Source organism: Mustelus asterias, chromosome 6 (genome assembly GCF_964213995.1).
Source record: "Mustelus asterias chromosome 6, sMusAst1.hap1.1, whole genome shotgun sequence".
In the NCBI taxonomy this organism is placed as follows: Eukaryota; Metazoa; Chordata; class Chondrichthyes; order Carcharhiniformes; family Triakidae; genus Mustelus; species Mustelus asterias.
Window position 1 is genome coordinate 69,247,041 of NC_135806.1, and position 15,472 is coordinate 69,262,512.

The following is a 15,472-nucleotide window of genomic DNA, read 5'->3' on the forward strand; positions in this document are numbered from 1 at the left end:
TTGCAGAAGCAAGCTTTGCCATGGCCATTTAACTCAGCCATAGCTTTAACACCCTGCCTCTGGGTTTTGCAACCAGAGTGTGGTTCTGATCATAATCTGCTTCATATTTAAATGTTGTGTTTTGATGCTTCAGTAACGTATTTGTAAAATTTAGTAAAGTTTAGTGGAAAACAGTTATTAACAAAAATAATGTTATAAATGCAAATCTTTGATACCATTTAACATGTAACTAAACATTTAACATTAGCAGCTGCAGCATGACATCTCGTTTAATTGCCTCATCTTTTCCAAATTTCTTGCAATAAAATATATTATTTCTCTTCGCCACAATAATCATTCAAATATTTATTTTACTTTAACACAACGGTTCTGTTGTGTTTCTGTAATCTACTATATACCTTCTCGATGTCTTCTGCCCAAGTGAGGACTCCATCCCCTGGGGTGAATACCCACTCTTGTCCCAATTGGTCCCTCAAGCCAGGTGACCCTCTTCTGCTGTGTTGCCCTTAAAGGTACAATGACAACTATCAGCACATCCCTCCCCCTTTAACTCCTTTATACAATCTTCAATAACTAGTTACTCAGTCATGAACTATAACTAAACATTACATACAGGAGTTGGACAATTAGAAATCAAGTCTTTGGGGGTTTTGCCGTTTCTTGTAGGGCAGTGTAATTCAGTAGTCTGAGATACTTCCATAGGATCAACATTGAAGGGAACTGCAATAACAGGTATCTCTTCTGGCACAGGCAGCTCATTACTATTTGCTTCCACTGAGATATCAGTTATGTATATAACAGGTCAATCAGGTAATTTGGTGCTTACAGGTTCGTAAACATTTCTTGACAGCAACACTGACTGCTGGAACATCTCTCTACTCCTCAAGTGCTCCACCTGTTTACGAACGGTCCATCTCTCCATGCCTTCTGGGTACAACAGGAGTCCGGTTACATGGACAATGGCCCATAACTTCCAACTAGAGGCAGAAAGCCGCAGGCTGCCAAAAGTAGCTGAATGTCTTGCGCACTTATCTACATTCAAAAATCATGATCCAACTCCTGATGGGAGCAGCAACCTTTGGCCTTCAGCTAGGCAAGCCCCAGCCTGGTGCCAGAGGACTCTAGCCATGCCCCATTATGACAGGGCCAGACTGCGAATGCCCATCGAGATCCAGCTTTTAAACAGCAATTTTGTATTGAAGACAGAGTTGAAGGATTCCCTGCTATTATAAAGGTGTGTTGAATTTTAATTTTTTTTCACTATTTCTTTTAAGTAGTTAATCCAACTGTTATTGGCTCAGTTAAAGTGTAATTTTTAATTTTATTTTTATGATTGAGGATGAAGAAGAGTATTATTTAATATGCATAAATGAACATAGGTTTTGTTATTTGTTTAAAATCTGTGAAACTCCTATTTAAATTTGCATCATATTATTATATAATTTTATGTGTGCATGCTTAAAAGTGTTTGGATGTTTTCATTTGGATTATTGAGGCTGAAAATGTAATTGGGAAGAAGAAAGGTCAGAACTTCTTGGGCAGTGCCAGTTTGCCCCTTGGGCAGTAGCAGGGTGCCAAACTGGCACTGCCCAAGGGGCACATCCCCTACCCTGCCCCAAACTCTCAGGGGGGCCTCAATGGCTTCTATCCCCACTGGTGGAGTGAGGACATCTGTTCCCCATTAGTGGGAAGCAGTTGTAAATCCCACTTTGGGGGGGGGCGGGGTGTTGGGGGGGTGGGGGAACGCTAGTGGGCCCATAGAATACCATCCCGGGCTCGCTAAGCATATGGAAATTGGTAATTGGCTGAGTTAGATTTGTCCTGCTTTAAGTAGATGGGACATAACTGAGAAAGTTTGTACATTGTCACGTAGATACCAGTGTTGTAGCAGTACTGGAACAACTTTGCTCGGGGCACGGCAGCTTTGGACCACACGTCTTCAATACTACTCCCAGAAAGTTGTTGGGTCCATTGCCTTTGCAATATCCAATGTCTCAATTTCTTGATATCACATGGAATGAACAGAAACAAGTAAATCAATCAATATTATAGTCTTGCACCTAAAGCAGACAGGGCCCAGAAAGAGGTGGACATTCTTAAACAGTAACTACGCATAATCAGTCCAAAAATATTCTGAATTTGCACTTCAATCAAAGCTCCATATATAGACTTTAATTTCCTTCACCAACTTTCTCCATTCTTCTCTCCCAAGACCATTAGTGGTTGGTAGTTTCATGAGCAGCTTCTTCCCTTCTATCATCAGACTTTTGAATTATCCTATCATACATTAAGCTGATCTTTCTCTCCTATCTATCTGTGACTGCAACACTATATTCTGCATACTATCCTTTCCTTCTCACCTATACACTCTATGAACGGTATGTTTTGACTGTCCAGCATGCAATAAACAATTCTTTTCACTATATCCCAATACATATGACAATAATAAATCAAATCAAATCTTAAAAGTTCTTGTCTAAGTTTCCAGCCAGTAGATTAAAAATCACTATTTGAAATAACCACATCCTCATGACAAAGTATTAATTTGTGACTCATAAGCAATACTTAATGAAAGTGCCATCAAAGTGGTAAAATTCACAATATACAAAGTACACTAAGTTATGTTCTATGTTATTATCTTCATAATTAGAAGAACCTTAAAAGCAAATAGTAAAATGATCTCAACTTCTATACTGAGATGGAAATTACAATATTTGGTATTTATAAAAGTAGCAATGCAGGGCGGGTCATGTTCTGTAAAATCATAATGTATATGATCAGATTAACAAGTACAATCAGGGCATAGGTTTCATCATTCAGTGCAAACATGTAGCAAAGTAAACCTCACAATATATCAATTGTAAGTTTATTTTCTTCATTTAAAGTCAATATATGTGTAGACATTGAATTGATTTAGGAATAGAACTAACAATATTTAATCCAATAAAATATAAATGATCCATTCAGGGCATACCATATTATAACATATAACATTTGGCAGGATCCACCTCAATGTGACTGCGAATTTTACACTTCAATTAAGTCTCTTGTGTGATAGTTTTCATTCTTTGCATCACCCATGTCATTTCTGGCACTTGAGAGGTAAATTGAAAAATAAATTCTGACAGACTACAAACACTTTCTACAAAGCAGTCAGAATTTTGAGGGAAAGAAAACATCATCTGCGTGATGCAGCATTTCAAATAACAGGGACTACACCCTGTGGTATTGATTTGAATAGAAACCAGAAAACCATAGGCATAACTTTGATTTCAGTCACATAAATGTATTGCTAGATGCATATATCTTACAAAACCTTCACAAACAGCAATGTGATAACGATTGGGTGGGCGGCACAGTGGTTAGCACTGCTGTCTCACAGCGCCAGGGACTCGGTTCAATCCCCGGCTTGGGTCACTGTCTGTGTGGAGTTTGCACCTTCTTCTCGTGTCTGCGTGAGTTTTTCTCCGGGTGCTCCGGTTTCCTCCCACAGTCCAAAGATGTGCGGGTTAGGTTGATTGGCCATGCTAAATTGCCCCTTAGTGTCATGGGGGACTAGCAGGGTAAATGCATGCATTAACGGGGATTGGGCCTGGGTGGGATTGTTGTCGGTGCAGACTTGATGGGCCGAATGGCCTCCTTCTGCACTGTCGGGTTCTATGGTTCTATGGACCATATAATCTGTTTCAGTAATATTGGTTGATGCCTACAAATGGGCCGGTACACAAGGAGGAACTCATCTGCACTTCTTCAAAATAGCATTTTAGCATATTTTTCTCCATCTACGAGTGTGGTATCAGTTTGGCAACTCATCTGAAAGATGGCACCTGTGAGAGTGCATCATTCTCTCAGTACTACACTGGAACATAACCTACATTTTGTGCTCAAATGTCTGGGGTGAGATCTGAGCCACAACATTCTGACTTAGAGGTAAGTTGCTACCACTGAGCCATGGCCAGTACTTAAAAAGAAATCATATTGCTGTGGAGAGAAATAAATCTCCCAGGATAAGTGTTGGTGAAACAGATCTCATCTTCAACATCATGAAATGAATGGCCATCACATTTTGAAGATTTGCAATCAGTCCAGGGAAAAGCTGGGAATGAAAAAGAGGCATGAGTTGTGGAAAACTAATCAAGAACAAATTCATCCAATTTAACAATGGACAAGGCACTGCCCAGCTTGAAAGGAAAGTGATGAAATAGAAAATATGGAAATTGATGAATAGAATACAGGAACAACTAAATAGTGAGGTAGGATTAATGACAAACTCTGATACGTTTGCATGTTATTGATGTGATTGGATCATAAATTTCAAGGTTCTGAAGAAACATGAAAGGTCCCTTCATAGGTTTTCTACCTGTGCCTAGGATACAATAATATCGAGTGCCTACAGGCAACAAGGAAAGATAACACAGGATTCTGAGTACCTGATCATTGTGTGAAAGACTTTTTAAAAAATATTAACATTAAAATATATACTTGAGAACACGTTCCTAGCTTATTAGAGGATTATCTAATTGCTGATGTTTAGTGTCAGAAAGCTAAATGATCCTATCCATGATACACAGTTCAAAAGAGCCATTGGTTCTGATTTACACACTTCAGCAGAAAGGCCAAATGTAAAAGCATTATTTTGAATCAAATTAATGGTTCCTGTCATCAATGGTCTCTTCCTTCTTTGCAGCAAACGTTTTCCTAACAAGGGGGAGTATGATTTCATAGGTCCCCTCATGGTTCAGCTCCCTAAATGCAGAGTTTCCTATAGTGAATCCCCTCAAGATCAGGGATTGTAGAAGGTGGAAAAATAAAAGCAACTTCTGTAAGTTGCCAACTGGCAACTTCCCCCATGTTTGCACCCTACTGATGCAAGACAAAAATGAAGATTTGCGAGAAACCCATCCAGTATCATCAGATTGATCAAAAAGGCATCTCCAATAGAAGGCTTTGGATTTTATACTGGGATTATGCTGGGTATGATTGCATAATTCACTTTAATCCTTCCACGAGCTGAGCTGGGGGGGTGGGGGAAGGAATTTAGCAGCTGGGACACCCAAGGTAAATACATACTGTCTGTGCCAAAAATGAAAATGAATTCGGCACTCCATCCACTGCAGTGGGACCAGAGAATCCCAACTGCAGGCGGGGTCAGAGAATTCCGGCCTTGGTCTTTGGGTAAATTTTATTGGAATGCGCATTGGGAATTAGTGCACTGAGGTTAGCACATGAACTTCTGCCCATCCTCAAAGCTGATATTCCCAAAGCCTTGTGCCACAGGTTAATGTGGATGTTAACCACATGTTTTGGAGTGATTGTTCAATTTTCTTTGGGATTAGAATCACGCTGGCTTCTTGATTTGAATCAAAAATGCTATTGGCTCCCAGTCCAGCAGCATCTCAATTTTTAAATTCTCATTCTTGTTTTCAGACCTCTCTGTGGCCTCACTCTTCCTCACATTTGTAACCTCCTCCAGTCCTATAAACCTCGAAGATCTCGGTGCTCCTCTAATTCTGGCCTAATGCACCCCCCCCCATGATTTGAACCGCTCCATCATTGGCAATCATGCCTTCAGCTACCTCAACTCAGGAATCCTTCCCTAAGTCTCTCCAGCCCCTAACCACTCTCTCCTCCTTCAAGATGCTCCTTAAACCTAACTTGTTTACTAAGCTTTATTGCTACCTGTCCCAATATCTCCTTTCATGGCTCAGTGCTATTTTTCAATAATGCTCTTGTGAAGCATTTTGGAACATTTTGCTACATCTAAAACACTATATAAATATAAGTTGTTGTGAATGTCATTTTTTTTTTCCTCTGTCCTCTCCTAGGCAACATGCACAATCAAAAGCGGCACAAGCTCGTATCACTGCCGTTCATATAAAATGCTATTTGTGGCCACTAAAGCACACTTCTTTGTCAGCTACAAGACAGAATAAAAGAAAAAATAACTTTTATTATAAATCCTTCAATCACTTCTTTGCTCCCACCTGGTGCCACATGTAGCAGCGCCATCTCCAGAGGCCTTATATTATTACAAACTGGACTTTGGTGACTATTGAATTAACTCATCTTGACTGCATGATGGTTTTTTTCCCTTATGCAGTCTGACGCAAGGAACGAGGACACATGCTGCTGCCTGCACCAGCTGTCACTCAACGTGCTGAGAAGACAGACAAAAATCTTGTCATTGGGAGTTCAACCCCTCTGGAGACTGAAATAAGAAACTCAGCTTATAGTTATGGCACATAGCTCAGTCAGTTCAAGGACAGTGCTACCAGCAGCACAAAGTGACAGCAATTGTTGATATGGACAGGAAGCCTGGTATAATCCCTGTCAAAAGCCCACTGTCCACTGCATATAAAGCACACACAGGTCCAGATCACACTAATGTGTAATCCATGAAATAAAATATGCCTTTAAATATTTCCAATATCGAAACTGTGAATAGAACTGTTGTGTTTTTTTGGAGTAGCTAAGGAAATTATAAGTGTAAAACCCAACCAAAAAAGGCAGTTCCACAGTTCAAAAAGACTTTACATATTATCATGCTACCTGAAGAACACTTTTTTTCTGTCAATTAAATAAAACCTCATTTAAGTTTACATGCAACTACAGATAATTTGGTCTTTCCTTTGTCTATCAAAGGGATCCCTTGCCCATGTACAGTCACAGGCATGTAAATGAATTGAACTCCAAATCTGAAATAACCCCAATTTGGAAATGATTTGACCATTACAAAACAAAAAAAACACTGCAGGATAACTAGCATTATACAGCTGAGTGCTCATTTTCTTAGCAATAGCAAGGATTCTTTAAAGTTTTCTGACTTAACCAGAATTTTACATTTTTTGAAACTTTAACTAAATAAGTTTAAGATGTGTATCAAAAACAAAAAAATGCTGGAAAATCTCAGCAGGTCTGACAGCATCTGTAAAGAGAGAATAGAGCCAACATTTCAAGTCTGGATAACCCTTCATCAGAACAGGAAGTGCATTATGTCTTGAAATCTATTTATCTCTTTGTCCCTTTGTTCTAAATTAGCAGCCCATGAAAATTGTCATATTTAAGGCACAGGATGTTCCAAGGCTCATTACATTGGTTCCTGCCTTGTAACAAGGGTGGAACCTTCTTGGAGTATTGTGATAGGTCACTAGATCAGTGCAAGTATCAGTGAACGGCTGTTCAGAGGTAGTCAGTTTCAACAAGTGTCACAGAGACAGGAACAGGAAAAGCTTCCAGTTAAGTTAGGAAGCATGAAAATGGCAGCAGTGAGCAGACTTTAAGTGATGCGAGCTTGAAGAAGCCCAGAAGATCCAAGGAGGGAACCAAAGTTTGTTGACTCCATGCTTTCGGCCGTTGGGGCAAAGGTTCCTCTTTGGAGCAATGGTGTTCTACTTGGCACAGCTGAACATCTGATATTTTGCTTTGAGGCTGAAACATGAGTGTATTTGGGAATCCAGGGGAGGAGTCCTGGAAGGCACAGTTGGCTATTGTTGAAGATGCCTGAGTGGGAGCAATGTTTGGATAGAATTCCAAGGTGAGATCTTCAAATGTGAAGAATGGAAACCCTCGTGACAAAGACAAAGTTTCAGTGAGATTGGTTGGCTCACAATGTGACAAACGTCTGGGTGGGTTGCTGAAAAATCCATGGAATCTGTTTTGGTCACATCTGTCACTTTTTGTGTACTGGGGAGTGTTCAACCACAGTAATTTCATTCAGTGTTAATGTAAGCCTACTTGTGACATGAATAAATAAACTTTAAACTTTAACTTTAAACTTTAAGGTTATTGATGAAGCAGCTGAAGAAGATTGGGGCATAGGACACTACTCTGGCGAACTTCTGCTGTGATGTCCTGTGATGGGAATTAGGGGGCATAAGATGGGAACAGAAACTGTCAGGGAAAGGCACAAATGAAAAGTGGAGCTTGTTCAAGGAACAAATACTGTGTGTCCTTGATAGGTATGTCCCTGTCAGGCAGGGAGGGAATGGACGAGTGAGGGAACCATGGTTCACAAAAGAGGTTGAATGTCTTGTCAAGAGGAAAAGGGAAGCGTATGTAAGGATGAGAAAACAAGGTTCAATTGGGTCACTTGAGGGTTACAAGGTAGCAAGGAATGAGCTAAAAAAAAGGGCTTAGGAGAGCTAGGAGGGGGGCATGAGAAGTCCTTGGCAGGTCGGATCAAGGAAAACCCGAAGGCTTTTTGCTCGCATGTGAGAAGTAAAAGAATGACCAGAGTCAGGTTAGGGCTGGTCAAGGACAGTAGTGGGAACTTGTGCATGGAGTCAGAAGAGATAGGAGAGGCGATGAATGAATACTTTTCTTCAGTGTTCACCAAGGAGAGGGGCCATGTTTTTGAGGATGAGAGTGTGATACAGGCTGATAGGCTGGAGGAGGTAGATGTTCTGAGGGATGATGTATAAGCAATTTTGAAAAACCTGAGGGTCGGTAAGTCCCCTGGGCCAGATGGGATATATCCTAGGATTCTTTGAGAAGCAAGGGATGAGATTGCAGAGTCTTTGGCTTTGATCTTTGGGTCCTCACTGTCCACAGGGATAGTGCCAGAGGACTGGAGAGTGGCGAATGTTGTTCCTCTGTTCAAGAAAGGAAATAGGGATGACCCTGGTAATTATAGGCCAGTTAGTTTTACTTCGGTGGTCGGTAAGTTAATGGAAAAGGTCCTGAGGGATAGGATTTATGACCATTTGGAAAGATGTAGCTTAATCTGGGATAGTCAACATGGATTCGTGAAGGGTAAGTCTTGCCTCACAAATTTGATTGAATTCTTTGAGGAGGTAACTAGGTGTGTAGATGAAGATAGAGCAGTTGATGTCGTATACATGGATTTTAGTAAGGCGTTTGATAAGGTTCCCCATGGTCGGCTCATGAAGAAAGTAAGGAGGTGTGGGATAGAGGGAGATTTGGCTGATTGGATAAGTAACTGGCTATCTCATAGAAGACAGAGGGTGGTGGTGGATGGAAAATTTTCAGACTGGAGACCAGTTACCAGTGGTGTACCACAGGGATCAGTGTTGGGTCCTCTGCTATTTGTGATTTTTATCAATGACTTGGAGGAGGGGACTGAAGGGTGGGTCAGTAAATTTGCTGATAACACCAAGATTGGTGGAGTAGTGGATGAGGTGGAGGGTTGTTGTAGGCTGCAAAGAGACATTGATAAGATGTAGAGCTGGGCCGAAAAATGGCAGATGGAGTTTAACCCTGATACGTGCGAGGTGATTCATTTTGGTAGGACAAATTTGAATGCAGATTACAGGATCTACGGCAGGGTTCTGAGGAATGTGGAGGAACAGAGAGATCTTGGGGTTCATATCCACAGATCTCTGAAGGTTGCCACTCAAGTGGATGGAGCCGTGAAGAAGGTCTATACTGTGTTAGCGTTTATTAACAGGGGGTTTGAGTTTAAGAGCCGTGGGGTTATGCTGCAACTGTACAGGACCTTGGTGAGACCACATTTGGAATATTGTGTGCAGTTCGGGTCACCTCACTATTAGAAGGATGTGGAAGCATGAAAAGAGTGCAAAGGAGATTTACCAGGATGCTGCCTGGTTTGGAGGGTAGGTCTTATGAGGAAAGGTTGAGGGAGCTAGGGCTTTTCTCTTTAGAGCGGAGGAGGAGGAGAGGCGACTTAATAGAGGTTTATAAGCTGATGAGGGGGATAGATAGAGTAGATGTTCAGAGACTATTTCCTTGGGTGGATGTAGCTATTACTAGGGGGCATAACTATAAGGTTCATGGTGGAAGATACAGGAAGGATGTCCGAGGTAGGTTCTTTACTCAGAGTGGTTGGGATGTGGAATAGACTGCCTGCTTTGATAATGGAGTCGGGCACTTTAGGAACTTTCAAGCGGCTATTGGATAGGCACATGGAGCACACCAGAATGATAGGGAGTGGGATAGCTTGATCTTGGTTTCGGACAAAGCTCGGCACAATATCGAGGGCCGAAGGGGCTGTACTGTGCTGTACTGTTCTATGTCCTGGAACTGAGATGATTGACCTACAACAGACACAACCATCTTCCTTTGTGTTCGGTATGACTCCAACCAGGCGATTTTTACCCCCCTCTCCCCCAATTCCCATTGACTCCAGTTTAGCCAGGCCCCTCCTAATGCCACATTCGGTCAAATGCTGCTTTGATGTCAAGGGCAGTCATTCTCACCTCACCTCTGGAATTCAGCTCTTGCGTCCATATTTGAAACAAGTCTGTAATGAGGTCATGAGCTGAGTGACCCTGGCAGGACTCAAAACTAACCAAACTTGCTTAGCAATAACCTGAGCAGGTTGCCAGGTTTATCCATCTCCCCTTTTTTGAACAGTGGCGCAACATTAGGAATTCTTCAGCATTCTGGCATCATTCCATATACAGGGATGAAGTGTGACTTACCTCATTAGAGCAGCAAAGTTTGAAACAAGATATGATTGAGGTTTTTAAATTAATATGACTCAAGGATATTTGTTTTGATAAAGGATAGTAGAACAACAAGAAGCTGAAAAAGGGTAGATGAAGGTAGGACAGTGAGGGGATTGTAAATGAGTAGCACTATTTCCTAATACGTCCCTACTACAAAGCATATAACCCAGAATCAGGAAAGGAAAATTGCAGGAAGAAAGATTCCAATATCTGTTTTCTCTTAAAATAAACAGGACTAAGAACACAAGAAATAGAAGCAGAATTAGATGACATGATCCAACAAGCTTGCTCTGCCATTCAATTCAATCATGGCTAATCCTGGGCTTCAACTTACTTTCCTGTCTGTTCCCTATATTCCTTGATTCCCTAAGAGACCAAAACTCTGTCCATCACAGCCTTCAATGTATTCAACAATAGACCATCCACAATCCTCTGTGGTAGAGAATTCCAAACATTCACAACCCTTTGAGTGAAGTAATTCCCCCTCATCTCAGTTCTAAATGATCGTCACTTTGTCCTGAGACTGTGCCCCAAGTTTTAGACTCCCAACCAGTGGAAACAATTTCTTAGAATCCAAGCCACTTCAGAATCTTTTATGTTTCAATGAGATCGCCTCTCATTCTTCTAAAAGATAAGCCAAATTTTCTGTCTCTCATCAAAAGACAACACCCTCATCATAGAATCATAAAATTGTTACAGCGCAGAAGGAGGCCATTTGGCTACATTATGTCTGTACCACTCTCCAAGTGAGCAACATAACTTAGTGCCACTCCCCTGCCTTTTCCCCGTTCCCCTGCACATTGGCTGGAATTTTCCCATCCCGCCCGCCACAGGAATTGTAGTGGGCGGGGGCGGGGGGCCAGATCATTGAAAGGTCTATTGACCTCGTGTGGTTTTCTCTGGTTTTGAAGCGAGTGCAGGCAGAGAATCCCACCCAACGTTTCTATTGATTCTATTCATTTGTTGAATACCTCAATTGAACCTGCCTCCACCACACTTCCAGGCAGAGCATTCCAGACCCAAGCCACTCATTGCGTTAAAACGTTTTTTTGTCACATCACACTTGCTTCTTTTGCAAATTACTTTAAATCTGTGTTCTCTCGTTCTTGATCCTTTTATGAGTGGGAACAGTTTCTCATTATCCACTCCGTTCTGCCCCCTCATGAATAGCTCTTTCAGATCTCCTCTTAGCCTTCTTTTCTCCAACAAGAAAGTGCAAAACTCTCTGATTTGCCCTTATAACCGAGTTTCTCATCCCTGGAGCCATTGTTGTAAACGTCTTCTTCACTCTCTTCAAAGTGATCACATCCTTCCTATAGTGTGGAGCCCAGAACTGTACATAATATCCCAACTCAGGTCTAACTAGTGTCTTATACTCTATGCTCTTATTAATAAAGCCCAGAATACTATATGCTTTATTAACTGCTCTTTCCATCTGTCCCACCACTTTCAATGATCTATGCATATATACACCCAGGGCCCTCTGCTTCTATACTTACTTAAAAAAATTACCCCTTGTTTTATAGTATCTCTTCCTAGCAAAATGTATCACCTCACACTTCTCTGCATTGAACTTCATCTGCCACCTGTTTACCCACCCCACTAACTTTTCTATATCCTTTTGAAGTTCTACATTGTCCTCTTCACAGTTTGCAATACAAATATTGTGTCACCTGCAAACTTTGCAATTAACACTTGTACACTAAGATATTGGTCAATAATATGTATCAGGAAAAGCAAGGGTCCCATTCCCAACCCCTGGGGAACACCACTACAAACCTTCCTTCAGCCCGAAAAATATCTCTCTGCTTCCTGTTATTCAGCCAATTTTGTATCCACATTGCTACTGTTCCTTTTATTCCGTAAGCTATAACTTTTCTCATAAGTCTGTTGTGTAGTACTGTATCAAATGGCTTCTGAAAGTCTATGTCCACCACATCAACAACATTACCCTCATCGATCCTTTTTGTTACCTTCTCAAAAAACTCCAGCAAGTTAATTAAAGATGATTTCCCCTTTAGAAATCAATGCTGGCCTTTCTTAACCAACCCACATTTTTCCATGTGAGTACTAATTCTATCCTGAATAATTGCTTCCAGAAGCATGCCCACTACTGATGTTAAATTGACTGACCTATAATTGCTGGGGCTACCCTTACAACCTTTTTTTGAACAAGAGCATAACATTTGCAATTCTAAAGAAGACTGGAAAAATTGGCCAGCGCCATTGCAATTTTCATCTCAGGGCCAATTTAGTGAACCTTCTCTGTACTACCTCTAATGCAAGTATATCCTTTCTTAATTGTGGAGACTAAAACTGCACCTAGGTTCCAGATGAGAGACAGGCACAAAAAATGCGAGGTTTTCTCAACTATTCTTCCAGTGAGCTGAGTTTACGACCCTTTGTGCAATCCAGAGACCATCACCTGATCTCTGCCACTAGAGGGAGTGGGTGGAGCCTATTCACGCCAGAAAGCCAGCTGCAGACTGCTAGGGGTGCTATTGCGCATGAGACCTGATCCCCCAGTACAAATATACACGGTATACTGGGAGAACTGTCAACTCCCCCGCCCCATGGACATCATCCTCCACCCAACCCACGGACCACCCCCAATTGCCACCCTCCCCCACCAAGGACCCCCACCGTCACTGCCCCCCCCCCCCCCCCCCCCCCCCCGATCGCCAGCCCCCTGATCGCCAGCTTCCTGATTGCCAGTCCAATCCTGATCGCCGCCTCCAACCCCCGATCACACCTCTGGATCACTAGGCCCACCTGATCACCGGCTTCCAGATCCAAAGCTCTGTAGTGAAAACTCACACCATGTCCTGTTCATTAAAGTTCAATAAATGCAATGAGCAATCTGCAGACTCTGCCATGCATGAGCAAGTGTTGCTTGGAAGGTCAGTGTCACTTTTTGTTGGTAACTTCCCAAATGAACCTTCTCCCATTCTGATTGATAACCATGTTTGAAAATGGTCATCAATGGTGATGTTTGATATCTTCAGAAATATGTGAGGACATCCCTAAAACATTTCAATGGAGATAGCTTTGAGTGGCTTAGAGTCTCGGTGTTAGGCATTTTGGCTCAGGGGAAGATTTTGCTTTTCCCCACCTTTTGTCGTCACTGCATTTTGAGGATCTTCTGAAGACACTGCGGCTTTTGAATTGAAGGCGGTGTGCCGCAGCAATGCCCTGCTGGAGTTCATTGGACAAAAGGCAAGGATTTACAACCACTTGAAAAATTTATCCAAGGACTGTTGGAAAGCTTTCTTTTGTGTTTCCCAGCAGATCTCCTTCCAGCAATTCATGGCATCAGTGAATGCTCTGTTCACTCTCGCACTGTGCTCCCTGTTCGGGACATTGTTAAGATTGTCATTGTTTTGCCGATGAATTGGAAAAATCTTGACAGTTATTTTTTGACCAAATTCAAGGGCCGGTATCGCAGTGCAGTCTTCTTCTTCAGTTTGCTGATTTCTAGCTGCATTTTAAGTCCTCATTGAACAATTCCACTCCAGGGAATGCAAGCAAGTCCAGCAAGTCAACCTCATCCACTTCATCAAAGCCAGCCTCCCTCGCCAAAGTCATGATTCCATGCTGAAGGGCAGTATAGTGGCACAACAGTTAGTACAGCTGCCTCACAGCACCAGGGACCCGGGTTCAATTCCTGGCTTGAGTCACTGTCTGTGCGGAATCTGCACGTTCTCCCCGTGTCTGCATGGATTTCCTCCGGGTGCTCCAGTTTCCTCCCACAGTCCATTGCAGTGTTAATGTAAGCCTACTTGTGACACTAATAAATAAACTTAAACAAAAGATGTGCTGCTTAGGTACATGGGCCATGCTAAATTCTCCCTTCGGTGTACTGAACAGGAGCAGGAGTGTGGCGATTAGGGGATTTTCACAGTAACTTGATTGCAGTGTTAATGTAAGCCTACTTGTGACACTAATAAATAAACTTTAAACCAGTCATAAGGTTCTTCTTGGCCACTGACGCACATGAGCCACAATCGCCGCCACACACCAGGACATAATGATGTACTTCATCCCATGCATCTGTAATGTTGTCGATATCCTTAGGGACACTGTAGCCATGCCAAAATTCCCTGAATTATGGTGCAGTCCCATCATTTCTTTCATTGATAAACTGGGAGAAGTTTCAGTGGAAGTAGTAGGCCTTGAATGTTGTTTTTGCTACCCGATGCACGGGCTCTATCACTGAAATAATGTTGGGTGGCAGGAAAATCACCTTCACGTTTTCCAAGACTTCATCAAAGCAGATGAGATGACCTGGGCAATTATCCAACAGGAGCAATATTTTGAAAGCATGCCTTTCTCTGGCACAATATTCCTCCAGACAGGAATGGCATACAGAGAGAACTATTCCTGAAAGAGGCCTACTATCATTCAAGCTTCCTTATTTGGGTGCCAAATCATGTACAGATGCTCAATGCCAATGGTGTCTCTGACTGATACTCCACTACAAGCTTAAACTTACAATCTCCTACAACGTTCCCACCACACAAAATAGTCAGACAGTCTTTGGCAGTTTTAAATCCTGGCACCATCTTCTCCCCTTGTGAAATGTACGTTCGCTGGGGCATGCATTTCCAAAAAAAAACCCCATTTCATTAACATGGAAAGCTTATTTTTCATAGAGCATCTTATCATAGAATCCTACAGTGCAGAAAGAGGCCATTCGGCCCATCGAGTCTGCACCGACCACAATCCCACCCAGGCCCTACCCCCATATCCCTACATATTTTATCCATTAATCCCTCTAACCTACACATCTCAGGAAACTAAGGGGCAATTTTATCATGGCCAATCAACCTAACCCGCACATCTTTGGACTGTGGGAGGAAACCGAAGCACCCGGAGAAAACCCACGCAGACACGAGGAGAATGTGCAAACTCCACACAGACAGTGACCCGAGCCGGGAATCGAACCCAGCTCCCTGGAGCTGTGAAGCAGCAGTGCTAACCACTGTGCTACCGTGCCGCCCCTGAGTAGCCACCTTCTCCAATGACTCTCTCCAAAGATGTGCAGG